Here is a 22202-nt window from a genome sequence, read left to right on the forward strand (position 1 = left end):
TTCACATTCCTCCTTAACTATAATCTCTGCATCGTCCCCCTCTTTTGTGAAGACAGACGCAAAGTATTCAATTAAGAACCATACCCACATCTTCTGCCTCCACACATGGGTTATCTTTTTGCTTTCTAATAAGCCCTACTCTTTCCTTAGTTAGTCTCTTGCTCTCTATGTATTTATAAAACATCTTTGGTTTTCCGTGATTTTACTTGCCAGTATTTTTTCATGCCCTCTCTTTGCCTTCCTAATTTCCTTTTAAATTTCACCCCTGCACTTTCTATACTCCTCTAGGCTTTCTGCAGTATTGAGCTCTCAGTATCTGACGTAAGCTTCTCTTTTTTGATGCATCTTACCCTGTATGCTTGTCATCCAGGGGGCTCTAGATTTGGCAGTCTCACCTTTTTTCTTTGTGGGAACATGTTTGTTCTAAACCTTCCCTATCTCTCCCTTGAATGCCTCCCACTGCTCTGACGCTAACTTACCTTCAAGTAGCTGTTTCCAGTCCACTTTTGCGAAATCACTTCTCAGCTTAGTAAAGTTGGCCTTCCCCCACTTGAGAACTTTTACTCCTGTTCTATCTTTGCCCTTTTCCATAACTATGCTAAATCTAACTGAATTATGATCACTACCAGCAAAATGCTCTCCCACGGATACTTCTTCCACCTGCCCAGCTTCATTTCCTAAAACTAAGTGCAGATCTGCCCCCCACCCCCTCTTGTTGGGCTTGCTATTAACTGGCTAAAAAAGTTCTCCTGAACGCAATTTAAGAATTCTGCGCCCTCTATAACTCTTATACTGATTGAATCCCAGTTAGTATTAGGTAGTTGAAATCCCCTACTATTATTGCACTATTATTTTTGCATTTCAGAAATTTGCCTACATATTTGCTCTTCTATCTCCCTTTGACTGTTTGGGGGTCCTTAGTAAACTCCCACTAGTGTGACTGCCCCTTTTTTGATCTTTAGCTCAACCCATAAACTATCTCATACCTAATGTATTTAGTGTCTAAAGTAGGAAACCCTTGTAAACAAATTTAATGTGTTTTTTTTAAAACTGCAAAATATCGTAGATTTTCCACCCACCCCACCCCGCCATAGGTAAATTAGCCTTTGAAATCACTAATCTAGTGCGCAATAAAGTAACATTTTGCAACAGACTGTCTATTGCCCATTCTGTTGTCCTGGTTAGTGACTCATTAGACATCATAAATCGCTATATGTTTTTGTTTTTGCAAAATAATACAAGATGCAGATTTACTGATTGATGCACATTGAAAGATGATCAGCCAGGTTAAAGGCAAGTCCTATGCATACAAAAAGTACTCAGAAAGAAAGATTTTTTTCTTATATAAAGATATCTTCTGTGGAGGCTATTTGAAAAAATAACAGAAGCAAATATATTTTCTTTTAATTGAAATGGTTGGTGCCAGTTGATTTTAAACTCAACTGTGAATGATAAGGATTTATTTGGCACTTCAGTCATAGCAATACAGTTACCTACAAAAGTTAGAGAGCACAATTTCAATCTCACATTTCTATATGTGAACATATATATTAAATAACTTCTCTTCTGATAGAAGGTTTAATGTACGTAACATTTTTGTCTGCAAAAGACATTTTGACACAGTTTTTGCAAACTATATGGGAGCATCAATGGGGGTAACTATTATATAAGGATTCCTTTTATTTAATTATGCATTCCGCCCTTTTTAGGCCTCAGCAGAAAGCACTCTATGTTCAAACAGCCAGGTCCCAAGCCACCTCTAACCAGCTACTAGAATTTGCAAGGGAGCAGCACAAAGTGAATAACCTTCAACAACAACATGGCTGAAATCAGAAAATCATCCTTGGAGGAACGACACGGGTGAATCAGTATCCTGCCACTCCGATAGTGCCCTACGAATAACTCAGATTGCCAACTTAATGCTATTCTAAAACTTGGATCCCAAAACTTTACAGTTTATAAAGTAACCAAACTTTGGTTTAAAAATTCAAATAAATGACAGGCTTTATTATACTCTCTGTTTCATACTTCCACTTAAATCATTTGTTAAACCATGAGGCCTTTAAAAATAAATCATTAGTATTTTTAGAAAATGCCACAGAAATACGACAGTAAACACTGTACACACAGCAAGAACACTACTTGAATTGTTGGTGCTTTACTCAGTAACCCATATGTACTGCATAGTGAGAAAGTTTCAACCGTTTAAGCTTTATTTGAATTTGCCATAGACATTTCTTTTTATTTCCCCTTAATGCGCCAATACATAGGATCAAAACACCTTCCACTGCAGTAGTTATTTACTCCGCAGGACTGAACAGTATTACATTTAAATCCTAATGGAGAAACGCATCACTTGGTACACCAATCTGCTGTAGTATCACCAAACACAATGTGCCACATTAATAGGGCCTAGGCCTACAATTTGCCACTCAACCAGTTCCCAATCTTCACCATACTATCAAAGTAGCAGCAGAGTGATTTTACATAAGGAGGGAGAAGACAATGAGACCAAATTGACCAACTGAACTTCAACATGCTTTCTAATGTCCAGTTACTGAGGCCTTAAACAATTTGTCTGCTGTCCTGCCCAGGGAATTGTTTGTGGCACCTAAAATTATAAAATGTTGGAAAGGTTTCAGCTGCTGCACTTTGTTTTTGGAATAGCTAAATACTGTATAGTGTGAAAACTTATTTTAACAACTAATTTCCATTTGATTTCCAGGCCTGAAAATGAGCACTTAATTGTAATCAGTGTAGTACAGGAACAGAGGATGAGAGTATTAGAGAATTCTTTGTACAGAGAGATGATACAATGGTCCCATAAGGAATGTATCATGCAAGCTTTCAATTTAGAACATCAGATGAGGGTTTTATTCAGAAATTATTTATTTTATAGGTCTCTGTATCTTACATTCCAATTGTATGTGTTAACTATGCTGTCACAAAGATCATGGATATGAAATCATCAGAACAAATTCAAGGCCGCAATTTGCCAGGCCAGGAAGTGGCAGGGTGAGTGAAGAAATGAAAATGGGCCAGAGTTTCCACACCGACTCCTTATCCAGTGAACATTGCTGGAAAATGCACATGGGTGGATGTCAAGTGAGAACATCAGAAACAGCATTAACGCATTCCATGATTGATTTGCTAACTCTGCAAATCCTTGCTGTGTGTGTGGGGTTTTCCAGCCATCTTTGTAGCATTTTAATACGGTCAAGGCTCTCATTTGAATATCAGCTATGTAAGCAAGATTGCAGAGGGATTCCCATGGAACAGTACTCCAACATTGTCTTCAGAAGAAAAGGGAAGGAAAATTTTAAAACTGCTGCCCATGTTAGCTTACAGGGAAAAATCGGGTACGACAATATCCCAGAGGTTTTGCTTGATTAACTTCAGGAGCCAGATAGATATATTATTGTCTTCTGAAGCCTAGAAGAATAATTTTAGTTATTGACCTCCCCCCCCCCGCCACCAAGAGAGAAAAAATAAACTAGAATAAAATACTTAAGTTATTAATGAGTCAGAATTGTATTGATCATTAAGATATATATTATATAAATATATATACATATAAAAATAGATTGAGATGATGATGGTTTGTGCATCACTGTCAATGATGACAGTCTATGATTCATCTCCAATTTAATACAGGTTGTGGGTTCTTGTAAGACTGTAAAGTCCCATTTTTGCGAGGAATGTTTTCCCGCACACAGAACATCGGATGTCAGACTGACCTAAGGGTTGATCTTTCCTTGATTTCCTTTGGGTTTGCTTTTGTTTAGCTAGCTATACATGACTTGCATCAATCTTTGTCATGCCATCATGAATCATTTTTTGCCACAAGCATCATGCTCCCATGCGTCAGTTCAGATGCCACATTTTCTTTAGATTGGTCTTTAGCCAACACTTATATCTTTGGAACTGACCACCACGAGAACATTTACCAAGCTTCAGCTCACCGTAGAATACCTTCTTGAGTAGTCTAGTATCAGGTATTCAGACTAAGTGACCAGCCCACCTTAGCTGCGCCTTTGCTATTATTACCTCTATGTCTACCTTGCGCCACCATCGAATTATCATGATTTTCTGAGGCAATCTAGGTGGAATCTACAGTCTGATGTGGCAACTATAAGTGATCCAGCTATCGTGCATGTACAGTAAGGGTGTTATAACTATTGCCTTGTAGGCCTTTAAGTTTTGTTGCCAGTTTAATGCCCCTTTTATCCCTTAACCTCACACAGAGCCTTCCAGAAGCACTAATGGCTTTAAGCAATCTGTGGTTCACTTCATCATCTGGGAGCACATCACATGACATGGTGCTTCCTAGGTAGATGAACCTATCCACCGGAGGCAGTGCTGGCAGAAAGCTCAACATGTGGGGATCATGGGCTGTCGGTCAAAGTTACTCACGCGCAATACCAAGGGAGGCTCTCCAGATCCATTTGAAGGGGCTCTACCCAATCTTCTCCCCTTTTAGTGAGAAAGCTCACAACCATTCCCTCCCCTTCCTCCAAAATTGAATGGGTGAAATCAACAGCATGCTGAGTGAGGAATCACAGGCACAAATCCATATCATAATATTTTTAAGTCAGGGATTTTTGAGAGCATTATTTCACTCCTAATTATAAGCACCAAGAAACATTATGCATATCACAGCCTCGGATTACCAACGTGCTTTCTGGCAAAGGATATTAACACATAGCCATGCATGTTTTTTGGTTTTACTCCAAATGCCTTGCAGTATATGACCTGTTTAGTAGAGAAGACATGTACTTGAGGTTTCTATTTAACAACTTTTTACTGCAAATAATCCTTATCCCATAGCTTAACTCAGTCAACAGCATTAAGTTAAGCCTCAAAATGAGATTCCATTATAGCAGACACTGGTGAATGTGGTAATTATGTAATAATTAGATGTGCCAGAGCTGGTTCAATTTTGTTTGAGGTACTGTTTTTTTTGTTAAAATCAACATCAAGCCTCAAATTCTATCATTTCAGTCATAAATATACTTAAAAAATCAGAATTTGGTAGCTAAAAATGTCTGCTTTAAGCCCAATAACCTGTGATAAATCATTTGGCCTAACTCCAGACAGTTTACTTTACAACTTGCTATTTTTAGCATCAGGTACCCTGTGTTTCAGACAGTCTTGGCTGGGGAACTTTCCATTCCAGTCCCCTGGGCATACAGATGGTACATGCTACTATTTGCTTTAGCAAGAAAACAAGTGAGTGATACTCTTTTAAAAAAAAATCCCCCACAAACCAAGTTAATAGAGGTGTTGGAAACACATTTAAAAAAAAGAGTACAAATGGGATGAGAAAATAGGAAATATAAATGTTAATGTCAATTGCAAATCTGTAAAAGATTTATTCTAAGCTCCACTTTATGTGACATTGAAATAAAAAATAAAACACAGTACATAACAAAACCTTTGTACAAACAAACTTAAATAATATATAATCAGGCCACTTGATTAGGGGATATCTTTCAGGAAGCTAAAGCAGGCGATTAGCCGCATCATTTGTTAATCTAGTAACTTTCTCTAAACCTACGGAAACTACTTTCCATATAATTCCATGATAAAAATGTCTTCACTCTTCATCCCAGTCCTCTTCAAAGCCCAAGAGTGCAATAATTCTCAGTCAAGCAATCTTGGGGAAGGATAGGGATGCAGGAAAAAGACACGATTCAGAGGAGGACAAAAGCTCCCTTTCCTCATCAATCAAACACATCTTGTGGTGAGCCAACTAAGGAACTACACTGATGGAGTTGGTAGATATCTGTTGGTCTGAGTCACACATCTGACCAAAAACAAATTGGATACAAAGGATGGCCGGGGAGAAAGAGCAATGGAGGAGAAAGAAGAAAAATAGAAATGACAAAAGGGGGTTTTACAGAAGTGTTACAACAGAGTTTAATTTTGACTATTTTGTGGTTCTCAGACAGACACTTCCCAGCAGGTCTATTTTAAGAGGAAACCCAGAGTCTGAAAAGTGAATGGCACAAACTTTAGTTAAAAAAAAAATCTAAAGAACTAACTGGATAGCTCCTTCAAAGGCCTCCTTCTGTGCTGTAAAATTCTATGATACTATGTCACTTTTGTCAACTTATTTAGCTGAAAATATGTAAGCACACATTGAAGAACAGATGGTTGCAAACATGCCACCTTCTGAAAGCAGGGTCTGAGAACATCTTAACACTGGTGAAAATCTGGTGAAATTTGCTTCGGTGGTGGTTTATCATCTAAATAAATCACGTACTAAACTTTTACGGTGATAGCAAAGTGTTTACAGTCAATTATAAAAGGACATGATGTGTATTACTATCCATCATGTCAGTTTTCTAAGGATAGAAGCCGACAGACATTAAGTTTGATGAAAATGTAATACCTTTAAAGAGGCAGTCACTGTTGAATGTTTTTCAAACTCACCTATCACTACCATCCTCACTGACCTACATCGACTTCCTGTATGCATTAGATTTAAAATCCTCTGCCTCAAATTCCTCCATTGCTTGGTCCCATCTTACTTCAGTAACTTCCTCTCCACTTACATTCCATCCTGCACCCTTCAGTCCTCTAGACTCTAGCATTTTGTGTATACCCCTCCCTTCGGCTCACCAGTGGTGGCTTTGTCTTTAGCCTCCTCATTCCTGCTCCCTGGAACTTTCTGCCTAAACCCTTCAACCTTACCACTTCTTTCTCCACCTTCAACAATCTTCTTGAAACCCATCTTTTCAGCCAAGCTTTCAGTCACTTTTCCTAACTAACACCGTGGCTTTGGAGATCATTCCTTTCATCTATATTTTTTTCCTCCCTCTCTGTAATTTGTCTTGCATTAAAGGCACTACATAAATGCAATTCTATGTTGTCATATTACAATGATGTAATTCAAAATAAAACACGTCAATGTATCGAAAATTATTGACAAAAGGACTATAGCCATTTTTCAACAGTAATCAATGCCTAAGGGGCTACTTTTATTTTTTTTCTCTGCTTGGGTTAAAAAAGATGATTTTTGGGTCAAATGCATATCTTTGAGAGTCAAAAATAAAACCATGTTTATAATGAGAAAATTCCAGATCTAAACTGGAAGGGACAGAAAAAATACCTTGAGCAAATAATGACTGCTTAAAAGTAACTTTACAAATTATAGTCCCAGAAGGAGCAGACGGCATCATGAGCTGCGTCCTCAGTGCCTCTGTCTCCATGGAATTTCGTTCACCTACCCACGTGATACAAGTAACAAAGTGTGCTCCATGTTGATGTTGCTTGATGAAGTGTTCCTTGTGTCAAACAAGGAAAGTGGCTGCGTGTGTCACAGGTGAACTCCGCAGTGTGGAATTTATCTTGTGAGGGCCAATTATAGAGTTTAATCCTAAAATCAGAAGATTTATCTTTAAGGTACTGTAGTGTTTCCATAATAAATAGCTGCTACCTGTGACTAGATGAACAGTTTCCATCATTTTTTTTAAAACTCCCCCAAATCTTACGTGAAAGTTCATTATAAAGTTTAGCAACTGAGTTACTGTGGTGGCAATTTAATGTTCACAAATGGACAGAGAAACATGAAATACATTTTCCACCTTGAACAGAATGAAAAAAAAAACCTACATAACATAATTGAAGTAGGTGTTCTACTTAGAGGACCGTTAAGCCCTCTCATTATTTAATTACAAATCACAAACAGTTTTTTTTTAAACTCTCTTTTTGCCAAGTATCAGAGAGACGGCTGCATCAATTTAACAACTGCTAAAGTAGCATCCACGTAGACCAAGCTGCAGAGTCCGACATTGCCGATTTAATCAACACCTTATGTTTACCACTTGTGGTGCTGGCAAGCAGCCAGATGTCCGGGCACATAAAAAAAGACTTTCACACTGTATGCTGTGCAGATTGGACATTGTAATGCTCTTTTTTAAAAAAAGTGTTATGGTGTTACTGTAAACCTCTCATATAATGTCTTTGATAAGATGAGGCATACATTAAAAAGTCTGAAGCATTATTTCCATCCCTTTACATGAAGCATTGGACTTTGTAAATAGAGAACAAAGAAAGCAATGGTTTACAATCAGATAAAAAGAATTCAAAACCGGGTTTTTTTTCAAAAAGTTTACAACAATTTTCTTGTTAACCACAGGATAAGTTCATTGCACACTATGTCAACTACTTCTCCAAACCAAATATTCATTAAACGACAACAGCCTAGAAATAAAGCTATGAACAATGTTCAAATACTACAGAATATAAAATGTACATTTTTGTTTCACAATGTTAGGGATAATATAGTTTCAAACAGGAATCATTAACATGTGAGTGTTTCTTTTTTCTCATTATACGCACAACTAAAGCCACGTGCAGGAAAGAAGTTCTGAAAAGGCCATGTATTTTTTAAAGAAAAACATCAGGATCCCAATTGTACATTTAATGCACTTATATGCTTCCTAACACTTAAAAAATTTCATTTCTCCAAAGCAGTTAGTAGTTGTGCTTTCACGCAATTTACTTACATGCATGCACACCTTTTTCCATCAATTTTCACCCTTCCCCATCTCCTCTCTTTGAAGCATGGCCTCCATGATGGGGTGCAGTTCCACAGGGACCAGGCACCCTCTGATCCCTCACCATAGTGGTCATTCTTCAGAACTATAGACAGAGTGTCCCAGCAGACCTTGGAACCACAGCATGCATTTCAACCAAACCCAATCTTGCCCTCACCCAGACACATGCATTTTCAACAGGAGATTGATGGATATCCATCACAAGCAGAATCCTGGGTAATTGTCCACTTTTGAACCTGTGGTGCTGAGGCTAACTGTAGTGCCCCCTAATACCCCTCTGGTTGAGATTAGCTAATTCAACATTGATTGGACATCAAACCTGGGACCTATTGGTCTGTATGGCTCAAATGCTTACTGCCTTAACCAGGTGAGCCACTGAGGAAACAGACTTCAATGTACAGAGTGGTCACAGATTTTGAATTGCTACAGTTTTTCGAACTTCTTGACAATTTTATCCCCTCCCTCCTTCCTTCCCTGGAGATGTTGATTCCTTGCTAAGTATGGTTCCATAGACCTCTGGCAGCCTCCACTACCTCACCCAAGAGGCGATTATTCATGTGAGCCTCAACAGTGAATATTGGCAGATTATTCAATCATCACCGTCAAGCCTGAACCCACTCTCACCTGATGCTCCCACACATACTTGTCAGGAGCTGCTGGATATCAATCAGGAGCATGAAACCTAGCAAATCTTCTCCCTCCATCACCAGGGATACTGAAGCCTACTCTAGCACCCCCACTGCAGCCCGAACCAAGATCAGCTAATTTCAACTTAGGCTGGGAATCAAACCTGAGATTTCCTGACCTGTACCCCGCTGCTGATAAACTTGTACAGCCATTGGTGTTTCCTTAGTTTCATATTTAACTAAAGAGCAGATCATTGATCAGAAGATCAAAGTTTGTCATCTTATTGATTGATGGACTTGTTAATGCAGTTTGTCTCTCCACAGACAAATTCATTTAAGGATTGGATTGTGCACATATAGTCAAGTTCCGTATGTGTATACCATAATTATTCGTACTTCTGTTGCAGCATTCTTTGTTGTAAGTTTGAATGCAATATCGCGAAGTTCATCCAAAAATCATACTTCAAAAGAATTAAGTGGTTAAAAGCTGGAGTTGGTTTCAGCTCAGTAGATCTTACATGTTCTGGTGATTAATCAAAGGGAATGTTCACTTTGAACGCTCTGCTAGATGGAGACTATTAGGAACAGATGAACGTTAGGAACAGGAATAAGCCATTCAGCCCGTCGGGCCTGCTCCACCATTTAATTAGATCATGGCTGATCTGCATCTCAACTCCATTTTCCCACTTTTGTCCATATCCCTTGCGATCCATAGCTAACAAAAATCTCTCAGTCTTGAAGGCTCCAATTGTCCCAGCGTTCACAGCCTTTTGGGGAAGAGTTCCAAATTTCTACTACCCTGTGTGTGAAAAAGTGCTTCCTGATAATCTTAAAATTAGCCTATGTCCCCTTGTTCTTGATTCCCCCACCAGAGGAAATAGTTTCTCTGTATCTACCCTATCAAATCCTTTTAACATTTTAAACACCTCAATCAGATTATCCCTTAATCTCCTACACGCAAGGGAATACAAGCCAAGTTTATGCAACCTGTCCTCATAATTTTAGTCCCCATGTCATTCTGGTGAATCTGCAATGCACCCCCTCCGAGGCCAATATGTCCTTCCTAAGGTGCGGTACCCAAAACTGAATGCAGTACTCCAGATGCGGTCTGACCAAGGCTCCATACAACTGAAGTATAACTTCCTCCCCTTTGTATTCCAGCCCCCTTGAGATAAAGGCCAACATCCCATTAGCCTTTTTTTTTATATTCGTTCACGGGATGTGGGCGTCGCTGGCAAGGCCGGCATTTATTGCCCATCCCTAATTGCCCTCGAGAAGGTGGTGGTGAGCCGCCTTCTTGAACCGCTGCAGTCCATGTGGTGACGGTTCTCCCACAGTGCTGTTAGGAAGGGAGTTCCAGGATTTTGACCCAGCAATGAAGGAACGGCGATATATTTCCAAGTCGGGATGGTGTGTGACTTGGAGGGGAACGTGCAGGTGGTGTTGTTCCCATGCGCCTGCTGCCCTTGTCCTTCTAGGTGGGAGAGGTCGCAGGTTTGGGAGGTGCTGTCGAAGAAGCCTTGGCGAGTTGCTGCAGTGCATCCCGTGGATGGTGCACACTGCAGCCACAGTGCGCCGGTGGTGAAGGGAGTGAATGTTTAGGGTGGTGGATGGGGTGCCAATCAAGCGGGCTGCTTTATCTTGGATGGTGTCGAGCTTCTTGAGTGTTGTTGGAGCTGCACTCATCCAGGCAAGTGGAGAGTATTCCATCACACTCCTGACATGTCCCTTGTAGATGGTGGAAAGGCTTTGGGGAGTCAGGAGGTGAGTCACTCGCCGCAGAATACCCAGCCTCTGACCTGCTCTCGTAGCCACGGTATTTATATGGCTGGTCCAGTTAAGTTTCTGGTCAATGGTGACCCCCAGGATGTTGATGGTGGGGGATTCGGCGATGGTAATGCCGTTGAATGTCAAGGGGAGGTGGTTAGACTCTCTCTTGTTGGAGATGGTCATTGCCTGGCACTTATCTGGCGCGAATGTTACTTGCCACTTATGAGCCCAAGCCTGGATGTTGTCCAGGTCTTGCTGCATGCAGGCTCGGACTGCTTCATTATCTGAGGGGTTGCGAATGGAACTGAACACTGTGCAGTCATCAGCGAACATCCCCATTTCTGACCTTATGATGGAGGGAAGGTCATTGATGAAGCAGCTGAAGATGGTTGGGCCTAGCACACTGCCCTGAGGAACTCCTGCAGCAATGCCCTGGGGCTGAGATGATTGGCCTCCAACAACCACTACCATCTTCCTTTGTGCCAGGTATGACTCCAGCCACTGGAGAGTTTTCCCCCTGATTCCCATTGACTTCAATTTTACTAGGGCTCCTTGGTGCCACACTCGGTCAAATGCTGCCTTGATGTCAAGGGCAGTCACTCTCACCTCACCTCTGGAATTCAGCTCTTTTGTCCATGTTTGGACCAACGCTGTAATGAGGTCTGGAGCCGAGTGGTCCTGGCGGAACCCAAACTGAGCATCGGTGAGCAGGTTATTGGTGAGTAAGTGCTGCTTGATAGCACTGTCGACGACACCTTCCATCACTTTGCTGATGATTGAGAGTAGACTGATGGGGCGGTAATTGGCCGGATTGGATTTGTCCTGCTTTTTGTGGACAGGACATACCTGGGCAATTTTCCACATTGTCGGGTGGATGCCAGTGTTGTAGCTGTACTGGAACAGCTACAACACTGTTTACTTGCTTTTAATGATTTGTATGCTTGGACTCCCAAATCTCTGTTCTTCTACACTCCCTTGTTTCTCAATAAGCCAACCAAATACCAAAAGCAGTCCAAAACAAAATCTCCTGAATTTGGTTTACCAGTAATCAGAACTACGTATTTCAAAACTGAAGCGACTAACTTTCCATATGAAGTACTTACAAAATGTCAATGAGCCATTATAAACTTCTCATTGTACATGCATATTCATATTTGTATTCACTAAATTTTTGTGCTTCATGTTTCTACTTAGTTTTGAACAAATACATTCATTGTTCTAGCTTGTAAAATCTGGTCTGTATTTATTATGCACTATTCAAAAGTGAGTATTTGCTAATGTTAGTGCAAGGTTACATTAAATCCAGGGAGCAGGTTATTTTAGGTACAGTAATTTTTTTTCTCTCTTGCCAATTTTCTTCCCTCCATTCTTGGAAATATTGATTTCTAAAAGTTTTACCATAAAAACCGATATCACCCAAATGCCTATTATTCATGCACGAACCTTAAGAGCGAGTATCAGCAGGCCGTTTCACCACCGGAGGCATCACAGCAAGCTCGATCCTGTCCTCATCAGACATCCACGCACGTACACTTCCAAGAGGGGGCGGTGGATTGAGATCAGGAGTAAAACCTTAGCTGACCTTTCCCCTCCCTAACCCGGGAGGAGGGCATGGAGGCCAATTAGTGCTTTAGCACCCCCAATTAAAACCAGCTAAATTAGCACAAACCACAGAAACCTGTGAACCTCCTAGCTACTCACTCAGTAAACTGACTGAGCAATTGGGGAAGCCTGCGGGGCAACTGTTACTTTTCTGGACACACACCTCTGTTAAAAACAGATGATCAAACAGGTACAACTTCTGGATCATATAGGGCAAAGTTTATTTATGGAAACTGTTGTGAAACTGTTGGCAGAAAAAACAATGCTACAAAAACAAACTGCAACACGATAAATAACCTTGCATCACCATGTTCTCTGTAGCCGCAACAGAGAGTCCCGAAGGCTGTGTTGCCTGCCCCATGCCACGGTTAAGGACATCTCCTCGCAGCTGGAAAAGAACTTGGAGCATGAGGGGGGAGGATCCAGTTGTCGTGGTCCACGTAGGAACTAACGACATAGGTAGAACTAAGAATGAGGTTCTGCTGAGAAAGTTTGAGGAGCTTGGGTCTAAATTAATAAGCAGAACTTCAAAAGGTAATAATCTCTGAATTACTACCTGAGCCACATGCAAATTGGCATAGGGACAAAAAGAGTACTGTGGGAAGAAGGGGTTTCAATTCATGGGGCACTGGCACCAGTACTAGGGAAAGAGGGAGCTGTTCCGATGGGACGGGCTCCACTTAAACTGGGCTGGGACCAGCATCCTGGCGAATCGAATAACTAGGGCTGTGGATAGGGCTTTAAGCTAAAAAAAAAGGGGGACGGGTCAGGTATGGGGAAATTTTGAAATCTAAGGAGAAAAGTTAAGACAACCCAACAGTGTAGTGACTTGGGTAAAGATAAGCAGCGTGTAGCAGGAAGGGACAGAGAGTTTACCAATAACAGTGGCAGGAAAAAATAGTAAGAAGTTACTGAGTGTAATACAATGAGGCACCCTAGAGTGTCATGAACTGTAATTACGTACAATGTGTTCATTGAACTGTACTTGATGTAACCTGCAAATTGTATAATCTGTATTGTGTGCGTTTGGAATGTCATATGACAACTGTATTGTATGTATTGCTGCAAATTTTATGAATAAAGTATATTTTAATGAAAAAAAGTCAAAATTAAAGGCTCTTTATCTGAATGCAAGGAGCATTCGTAACAAGATAGATGAATTAATTGCACAAAGAGATAAATGGGTTTGACCTAATAGCCATTACAGAGACATGGGTGCAAAATGACCAAGGTTGGAAACTAAATATTCCAGGGTACAGGACATTAGAAGAGATAGGCAGACTGAAAAAGGAGGAGGTGTAGCCCTAATAATAAAGGACGATATAAGGATAGTGGTGAGAAAGGATCTTTCAACGGATCGGAAGATCAGGAAGTAGAATCAATATGGGTGGAAATTAGAAATAGCAAGGGGCAGAAAACACTGGTGGGAGTAGTTTATAGGCCCCCAAATAGCAGCAATACCGTTGGGCAAAGTATTAATCATGAAATGATGGGAGCTTGCAACAAAGGAAATGCGATCATTTTGGGGGACTTTAATCTGCATATAGACTGGGCAAATCAAATTGGCAAAGGTAGTTTGGAAGACAAGTTCATGAAATGTATTCAAGGTGGTTTCCTAGAGTAATACGTCATGGAACCAGAGAACAGGCTATTTTAGATCTTGTATAATGTAATGAGATAGGGTTAATTAGCAATCTCACAGTAAAAGAACCTCTGGGGAAGAGTGATCATAATATGATGAATTTCACATTAAGTTTGAAAGTAATGTACTTAAGTCAGAAACTAGAGTCTTAAACTTAAATAGAGCCAATTACATAGGTATGAGGGGCGAGTTGTCAAAAGGTAGATTGGGAAATTAAAGGGTTTAACAGTTGAAAAGCAATGGCAAACATTTAAGGAACTATTTCAATATTCTCAACAAGTATACATTCCATCGAGAAATAAAAGCTCCACGGAAAGTTAAAGCAGTTAAGGAGAGTATTAGATTGAAAGAGGCCTATAATGTTGCTAAGAGTAATAAGCGTGGGGATTGGGAGAGTTTTAGAAACCAACAAAGGACGACCAAAACAATTGATAAAAAAGGGAGAAAATAGAATGTGAAAGTAAACTAGCAAGAAATATAAAAACAGATTGTAAGAGCTTCTACAAGTAATTAAAAAGGAAGAGTAGCAACAAAAGTAAATGTTGGTCCCTTAGAGGCTGAGACAGGAGAAACTATAATGGGGAAATCAGGAAATGGCAGATGCGTTAAACAAATATTTTGTCTCTGTCTTCACAGTAGAAGACACAAAAAGCATATCAAAAATTGTGGGGAACCAAGGGGTAAATGAGAGTGAGGAATTTTAAACAATTAATATTACTAGAGAAAAAGTACTGGACAAACTAATGGGACTATAAGCCAATAAATCCCCTGGACCTGATGGCCTACATCCTAGAGTTCTAAAAGAGGTGACTGCAGAGATAGTGGATGCATTGGTTATGATCCTCCAAAATTCTCTAGATTCTGGAATGGCCTCAGTGGACTGGAAGGTAGCAAATATTACCCAGCTATTCAAGAAGGGAGGGAGAGAGAAAACAGGGAACTACAGGCCAGTTAGCCTGACATTGGTCATTGGGAAAATGCTGGAATCCATTATTAAGGAAGTGGTAACAGGGCACTTAGAAAATCATAATATGATTAGGCAGAGTCAAGATGGTTTTATGAAAGGGAAATCATGTTTGACAAATTTACTACAGTTTTTTGAGAATGTAACTAACAGGGTAGATACAGGGGACCCAGTGGATGTAGTATATTTGGATTTTCAAAAGGCGTTCGATAAGGTGTCACATAAAAGGTTGTTACTCAGAATAAGGGCTCATAGGGTTGGGGGTAATATATTTGCATGGATGGAGGATTGGTTGAAGGACAGAAAAGAGAGTAGGGATAAACGGGTCATTCTGAGGTTGGCAGGCTGTAACTGGTGGGGTGCCACAAGGATCGGTGCTTGGGCCTCAGCTATTTACATCTGTATTAATTACTTAGATGAAGGGACCGAGTGTAATGTATCCAAGTTTGCTGACGATACAAAGCTAGGTGGGAGAGTAAGCTGTGAGAAGGACACAAAGAGTCTGCAAAGGGATATAGACAGTTTAAGTGAGTGGGCAAGAAGGTGGCAAATGGCGTAGAATGTGGGGAAATGCGAGGTTGTTCACTTTGGTTGGAAGAATAGAAAAAGCAGAATATTTTTTAAATGTGAGAAGCTATTAAATGTTGGTGTCCAAAGAGACTTGGGTGTCCTCGTACAAGAAACACAAAAAGTTAGTATGCAGGTACATCAGGCAATTAGGAAAGCAAATGGCATGTTGGCCTTTATTGCAAGGGGGTTGGAGTACAAAAGTAAGGAAGTCTTACTACAGTTGTACAGGACTTTGGTGAGACCACACCTGGAGCACTGCGTACAGTTTGTCTCCTTATCTAAGGAAGGATATACTTGCCTTGTAGGCGGTGCAACAAAGGTTCACTAGATTAATTCCTGGGACGAAAGGGTTGTCCTATGAAGAGAGGTTGAGTAGAATGGGCCTATACTCTCGAGTCAAGAAGAATGAGAGGTGATCTCATTGAAACATATAAGATTATGAGGGGGCTTGACAGGGTCGATGCTGAGATTGTTTCCCCTGGCTAGAGAATCTAGAATTAGGGGGCATAGTCACAGGATAAGAGGTCAGCCATTCAAGACTGAGATAAGGAATTTCTTCACGCAGAGGGTTGTGAATCTTTGTAATTCTCTACCCCAGGGCTGTGGATGCTGAGTCATTGAATATACTCAAGATTGAGGTGGATAGATTTTTGGACTCTAGGGGAATCAAGGGATATGGGGATCGGGTGGGAAAGTGGAGCTGAGGTCGAAGATCAGCCTTAATCTTATTGAATGGTGGAGCAGGCTCAAGGGGCCGTATGGCCTACTCTTGCTCCTATTTCTTATGTTCTTATCACCAGATGAAGTTGGGGAATATTGTTTGGAGAAATATCCACTTATAAATGTCAGCTGGACTCAGTTGCTAGTGCTCTTGCCTCCACAACAGCAGGTTGCGTGTTCAAGTCCACTCCAGAACTTCAGTACATAATCTACTGTTTAGGACTGAGAACCCAGTCTGCTGGTTCTAGTGAAGGTTAAAAATCCCACTGCATCGAAGAGGAGCAGGAAATTCTCTCAGAATCCTGGCCAACATTTCTTCCTCAACAAACACTACCAAAAACAGATTAATTAGCCATTCATCTCATTTTAGGATATTGCTGTGTGCAAAATGGCTGCCACTTTTGCCTGTATAAGTTACTGTATTTTCAAGTAATTTACTGTATCAGACCAAGAACTATGTGTCCTTTTGAATTTTCCATTCTCACCTTTTAGTATGCAAGATGGAATAAGCAACATAATGCTATTTTTATAAACTTGTCAACTAAAAAGTCAACATGATATTTCTCATTTTCTATCTATTTTATGCAGCAGCAGGAGGCTCCTGGCATTTATGTTGCAAATACAACTTGCCAACAGTCCCTCCAGAAAACAGAATGCCTGTTACCAGACAGGTATGGAAAACACTCACTTTGTTACTGGATTTATTGATACAGTAAAACAATAACAATTATTTAAGGATGCCAGAACATTTCTTAAAACCTCTAGATACATAGTATGATGTATTCAAACGGTGACATCTTCTGTGCCAAGTGCATCTCAATATCACTGCGTGTTAAATCATGCAAATATATTACCTGAAGTCTTGCTAGCAAATTAAATAAGACGGCAAGAAATTCTTATGTCTGTATGTAGCCTAAAGAATTATAAGCCTTTAACAAGGCAGTAACACAATGAGCAGTTGATATGATGTTACTGAACACCTTCATCTTTGTTCGTGGTTCACGGTATAATCTCAACACCTCAATGCATTACTATTTTATAACACTATCAGGTTGTCACCTTTTGAAGGTTCCTTCACAATCAACTTTCATAATAGCATTACTTGCTCCAAGTCAAAAAATGTACATATATAAAATCAAGGACTGACCTTTCCTCAGAATACACTGTACACCACTGAAAATGAGCTAAATGATTCTATACCATTAAAAGATTACACTAGTTAAAAAGATCATTTTCAAATTTTTTTTAAAACTGTCTTCTAAATGCTCAGAGTTAGCTAGCGACACCTTCCAAATTAATCTCTGAGCATAACTGAGATACAAGATTGCTAAAGCTGTTCAAACCAAGTGTCATGTAACTTTATGAATACCTGTCCAGGATCCTCAACTTAATTCAGCACTTTACTTTAAATTTGGTGACTCCCACTGAACACCAATTAGAGTGAGGACTCCAGGTTTACAACTTTCTAGTCTAAAGTTTATTGGCTTATAATTAGCACAAATAGTAAAGCTTGGGTCGAACTTTGCAAATGTTAAAAGATATCCGTGCTAGGTTAGCTGATCTCAAGTCATGAAACAATTAATTTTGACTTTCCTGGAATCAGGGAGGAGTACTACTTTTGAATCAGTGTCACAAGCAAGGGTAGGATAGAGGGAAGAGAGAAGAAAAAAGTCAGCCAGAATTCACACTCCTGATCCTTATTCAGAGACCCCTACTGGAAGATACATATGTGGGCACGATACGTGCTCAGCCATGGTGCTCTCCACTCATTTTCTAGTCTCACAGGAATGGCGAGTTGAGCATGATACACGGGGATGCTGGTGCCTATAAGACAGTCATTACTGTCCCCATCTTCAGAAAAGGAGAAAGGGAAAAAAAAAGAGATTGGGCAACATTACCACAGTAACAGTACTTTTTTAAAAGCACTTTAAAAATTTTTAACATGTTTTTTCTGTTAATAGCATTATAATTTTGTTTAATTGAACAGTTCCTCCCTCAACTGTTTTACAGCAGTTCTGGTAAATGGACATTGATCCCCATTGTCCAGAAGCCGTACCTTTGTAGTAATCTGCCCTTGCAGAGTTGTGATGCCTGGAGGGAGGGAGAAAAGGAAGAACTAACTTGCATTTATATCTCAAAGCGCGTCACAACCAATTATTTTTGAAGTGTCGTCACTGTTATGCAGGCAAATGCGGAAGCCAATCGCGCCTAGTTAGGTCCCACAAAGAGCAAATGAGGTAATCTTTTTTGTTTCTATTGGTTGAAGGGGGAATGTTAGTTCGGACACTGGGAGAACTACCTGTTCTTCAAAGTGTGCTATGGATTTTTACATCCACCTGAACAAGCAGACAGGGTCTCCATTTAAAGACAATAGCTCTGACAATGCAGCATTCCATTGGTATTGCACTGAAGTGCTAATCTGGACTGTGTGCTCGGAGTGGTGTGTGAACCCACAACCTTCTGATCAGATGCAAGAGTACTACCAACTGAGCTAAGCTGACTGGCTGGCCTCTCATCCTCCACCCTCGATAAACCTGAACTCATTCAAAACTCTTGCTGCCCACATGCTATTCCACACTAAATCACGCTCACCCATCACATCTATTCGCGCTTACCTCCACTGGATCTGGGTCTCAGCACCTCAAATTTAAAATTCTCATTCTTGTTTTTAAATCTCACCATAGCCTCACCCCTCTCTATCTCTGCACTCTCTGCTCCTCTGACTCCGGCCGCTTGTGTATCCCCTTCTTCCTTTGCCGCACCATTAACAATCATGCCTTCAGCTGCCTAGGTCCCCGATTACATTTTCGCCCTAAACCCTTCTGCCTCCCTCTCCTCCTAATGCCTCCTTCTTTAGATCATTGACCAATTTCATTATGCCTTTGTGAAACAACTTGGGATATTTTGCTACTTCAATATCGCTATATAATTTTTATTCATTCATGGGATGCGGGCGTCGTCGGCAAGGCCAGCATTTATTGCCCATTCCCAATTGCCCTCAAGGTGGTGGTGGTGAAACGCCTTCTTGAACCGCTGCAGTCTGTGGTGAAAGTATTCCCGCACTGCTGTTAGGTAGGGAGTTCCAGGATTTTGACCCAGCGACGATGAAGGAACGGCGATATATTTCCAAGTCAGGATGGTGTGTGACTTGGAGGCGAACATGGTGGTGGTGTTCCCATGCGCCTGCTGCCCTTGTCCTTCTAGGTGGTAGACGTCGCGGGTTTGGGAGGTGCTGTCGAAGAAGCCTTGGTGAGTTGCTGCAGTACACCTTGTAGATGATACACACGGCAGCCACAGTGCACCGGTGGGAGAGGGAGTGAATGGGGTGCCAATCAAGCAGGCTGCTTTGTCCTGGATGGTGTCGAGCTTCGAGTGTTGTTGGAACGGCACTCATCCAGGCAAAAGAGTATTCCATCACACTCCTGACTTGTGCCTTGTAGGTGGTGGAAAAGCTTTCAGGAGTCAGGAGGTGAGTCACTCGCCGCAGAATACCCAGCCTGTGACCTGTTCTTGTAGCCACAATATTTCTGGTCAATGGTGACCCCAGGATGTTGTTGGTGGGGGATTCAGCAATAGTAATGCCGTTGAATGTCAAGGCGAGATGGTTAGACTCTCTCTTGTTGGAGATGGTCATTGCCTGGCACTTAAGTAGCAAGTAACATTCGTGTCAGACATCAGCCCAAGACAGGATGTCGTCCAGGTCTTGCTGCATGCGGGCTCGGACTGCTTCATTAACTGAGGGGTTGTGAATGGAACTGAACACTGTGCAATCATCAGCAAACATCCCCACTTCTGACCTTATGATGGAGGGAAGGTCATTGATGAAGCAGCTGAAGATGGTTGGGCCTAGAACGCTGTGCTGAGGAACTCCTGCAGCGACGTCCTGGAGCTGAGATGATTGGCCTCAAACAACCACTACCATCTTCCTTTGTGCTGGGTATGACTCCAGCCAATGGAGAGTTTTCCCTCAGATTCCCGCTGACTTCAATTTTACTAGGGTTCCTTGATACCACCTTGATGTCAAGGGCAGTCACTCTCACCTCACCTCTGGAATTCAGTTCTTTTGTCCATGTTTGGACCAAGGCTGTGATCAGGTCTGGAGCCGAGTGGTCCTGGCAGAACCCAAACTGAGCATCGGTGAGCAGGTTGTTGGTGAGTAAGTGCCGCTTGATAGCACTGTCGATGTCACCTTCCATCACTTTGCTGATGATTGAGAGTAGACTGATGGGGCGGATTGAATTTGTCCTGCTTTTTGTGGACAGGACATACCTGGGCAATTTTCCACATTGTCGGGTAGATGCCAGTGTTGTAGCTGTATTAGAACAGTTTAGCCAGAGGTGTGGCTAGTTCTGGAGCACAAGTCTTCAGCACTACAGCTGGGATGTTGTCGGTGCCCATAGCCTTTGCTGTATCCAGTGCACTCAGCTGTTTCTTGATATCACGTGGAGTGAATTGAATTAGCTGAAGGCTGGCTACTGTGATGGTGGGGATCTCGGGAGAATGCCGAGATGGATCATCCACTCTGCACTTCTGGCTAAAGATGGTTGCAAACACTTCAGTCTTGTAAACCATGATAATTAATACATTTACAAATTAAATGGAAATATGAACCACAACACATTCATTAAGCCAGCACGGACACAATGGGCCGAATGGCCTCCTTCTGAGCCATAACTGTCTATGATACTATATATACTACCACTAGAAAATACAGCTAAGTATTGATTATTCTGCAGTACAGCAGTCTTTTCCTTAAAAAAAGAACTTTAAAAAAGTCATGGGAAAGGATAAAACTAGCTCCAACTTGGGTCAATCATGGAACTTTCAACTAAAATTTCCACCAGTACATTACTCATCATTCTAGAACTGTCAACTTTTAAGCAGGAAAATAGGAAGAGTTCTCACCTCCTGTATTTAACTAAGTTAAAGGCAAAATAGGTCATTAAGAACATCAGAAAAATAAAGGATGAGAAAAGGCAATTGGTCTGTCAAAGCTCATCACTAATGATAATGTTAAACAAATCCAATGAGCAACTGAAATTAGCGAAGATTTAACTGATACCTCGTAATTCAGGTTGAGATTTGGAGAGTCAGCATAATTCCATATGTTGAAGGGTCAACATAGAAACATAGAAAATAGGAGCAGGAGTAGGCCATTCGGTCCTTCGAGCCTGCTCCGCCATTCAATATGATCATGGCTGATCCTCTATCACAATACCATATTCCCGCTCTCTCCCCATACCCCTTGAAGCCTTTTGTGTCTAGAAATCTATCTAGCTGCTTCTTAAATATATTCAGTGACTTGGCCTCCACAGCCTTCTGTGGTAGAGAATTCCACAGGTTCACCACCCTCTGAATGAAGAAATTTCTCCTCATCTCAGTCCTAAATGTCCTAGCCTGTATCCTGAGACTATGACCCCTCGTTCTAGAACCCCCAGCCAGGGGAAACATCCACCCTGCATCTAGTCTGTCCAGCCCTGTCAGAATTTTATATGTTTCAATGAGATCCCCTCTCATTCTTCTAAATTTGAGTGAATACAGGCCGAGTCAACCCAATCTCTCTCATATGACAGTCCTGCCATCCCAGGAATCAGTCTGGTGAACCTTCGCTGCACTCCCACTATGGCAAGTATATCCTTTGTTAGGTAAGTCAAGACATATAACTGAAAATTATAGACCAACAAGTTTCAGTTTTAAAGAAAATCTGATTTTGGGAGAATTGCTGGATGGACACTTGGAAAAGC

At 41.1% G+C, this 22202-nt stretch overlaps 1 protein-coding gene and 1 long non-coding RNA gene across 12 annotated transcripts in view; one reads left to right on the forward strand and one right to left on the reverse strand.

Annotated features, from left to right (window-relative positions):
• Window positions 1-11100, forward strand: part of LOC137345025 (uncharacterized) — an 87939-nt gene extending 76839 nt beyond the window's left edge. For all 3 annotated transcript variants that reach the window (XR_010968536.1, XR_010968538.1, XR_010968537.1), the window contains exon 4: window positions 1710-11100. This is a non-coding gene — a long non-coding RNA (uncharacterized lncRNA). The remainder of the gene's footprint in view (window positions 1-1709) is intronic.
• Window positions 1-22202, reverse strand: part of ksr1a (kinase suppressor of ras 1a) — a 153111-nt gene that overhangs the window by 64086 nt on the left and 66823 nt on the right. The window lies entirely within an intron of this gene.

This window comes from Heptranchias perlo, chromosome 28, assembly GCF_035084215.1.
Source record: "Heptranchias perlo isolate sHepPer1 chromosome 28, sHepPer1.hap1, whole genome shotgun sequence".
NCBI classification, from domain to species: domain Eukaryota; kingdom Metazoa; phylum Chordata; class Chondrichthyes; order Hexanchiformes; family Hexanchidae; genus Heptranchias; species Heptranchias perlo.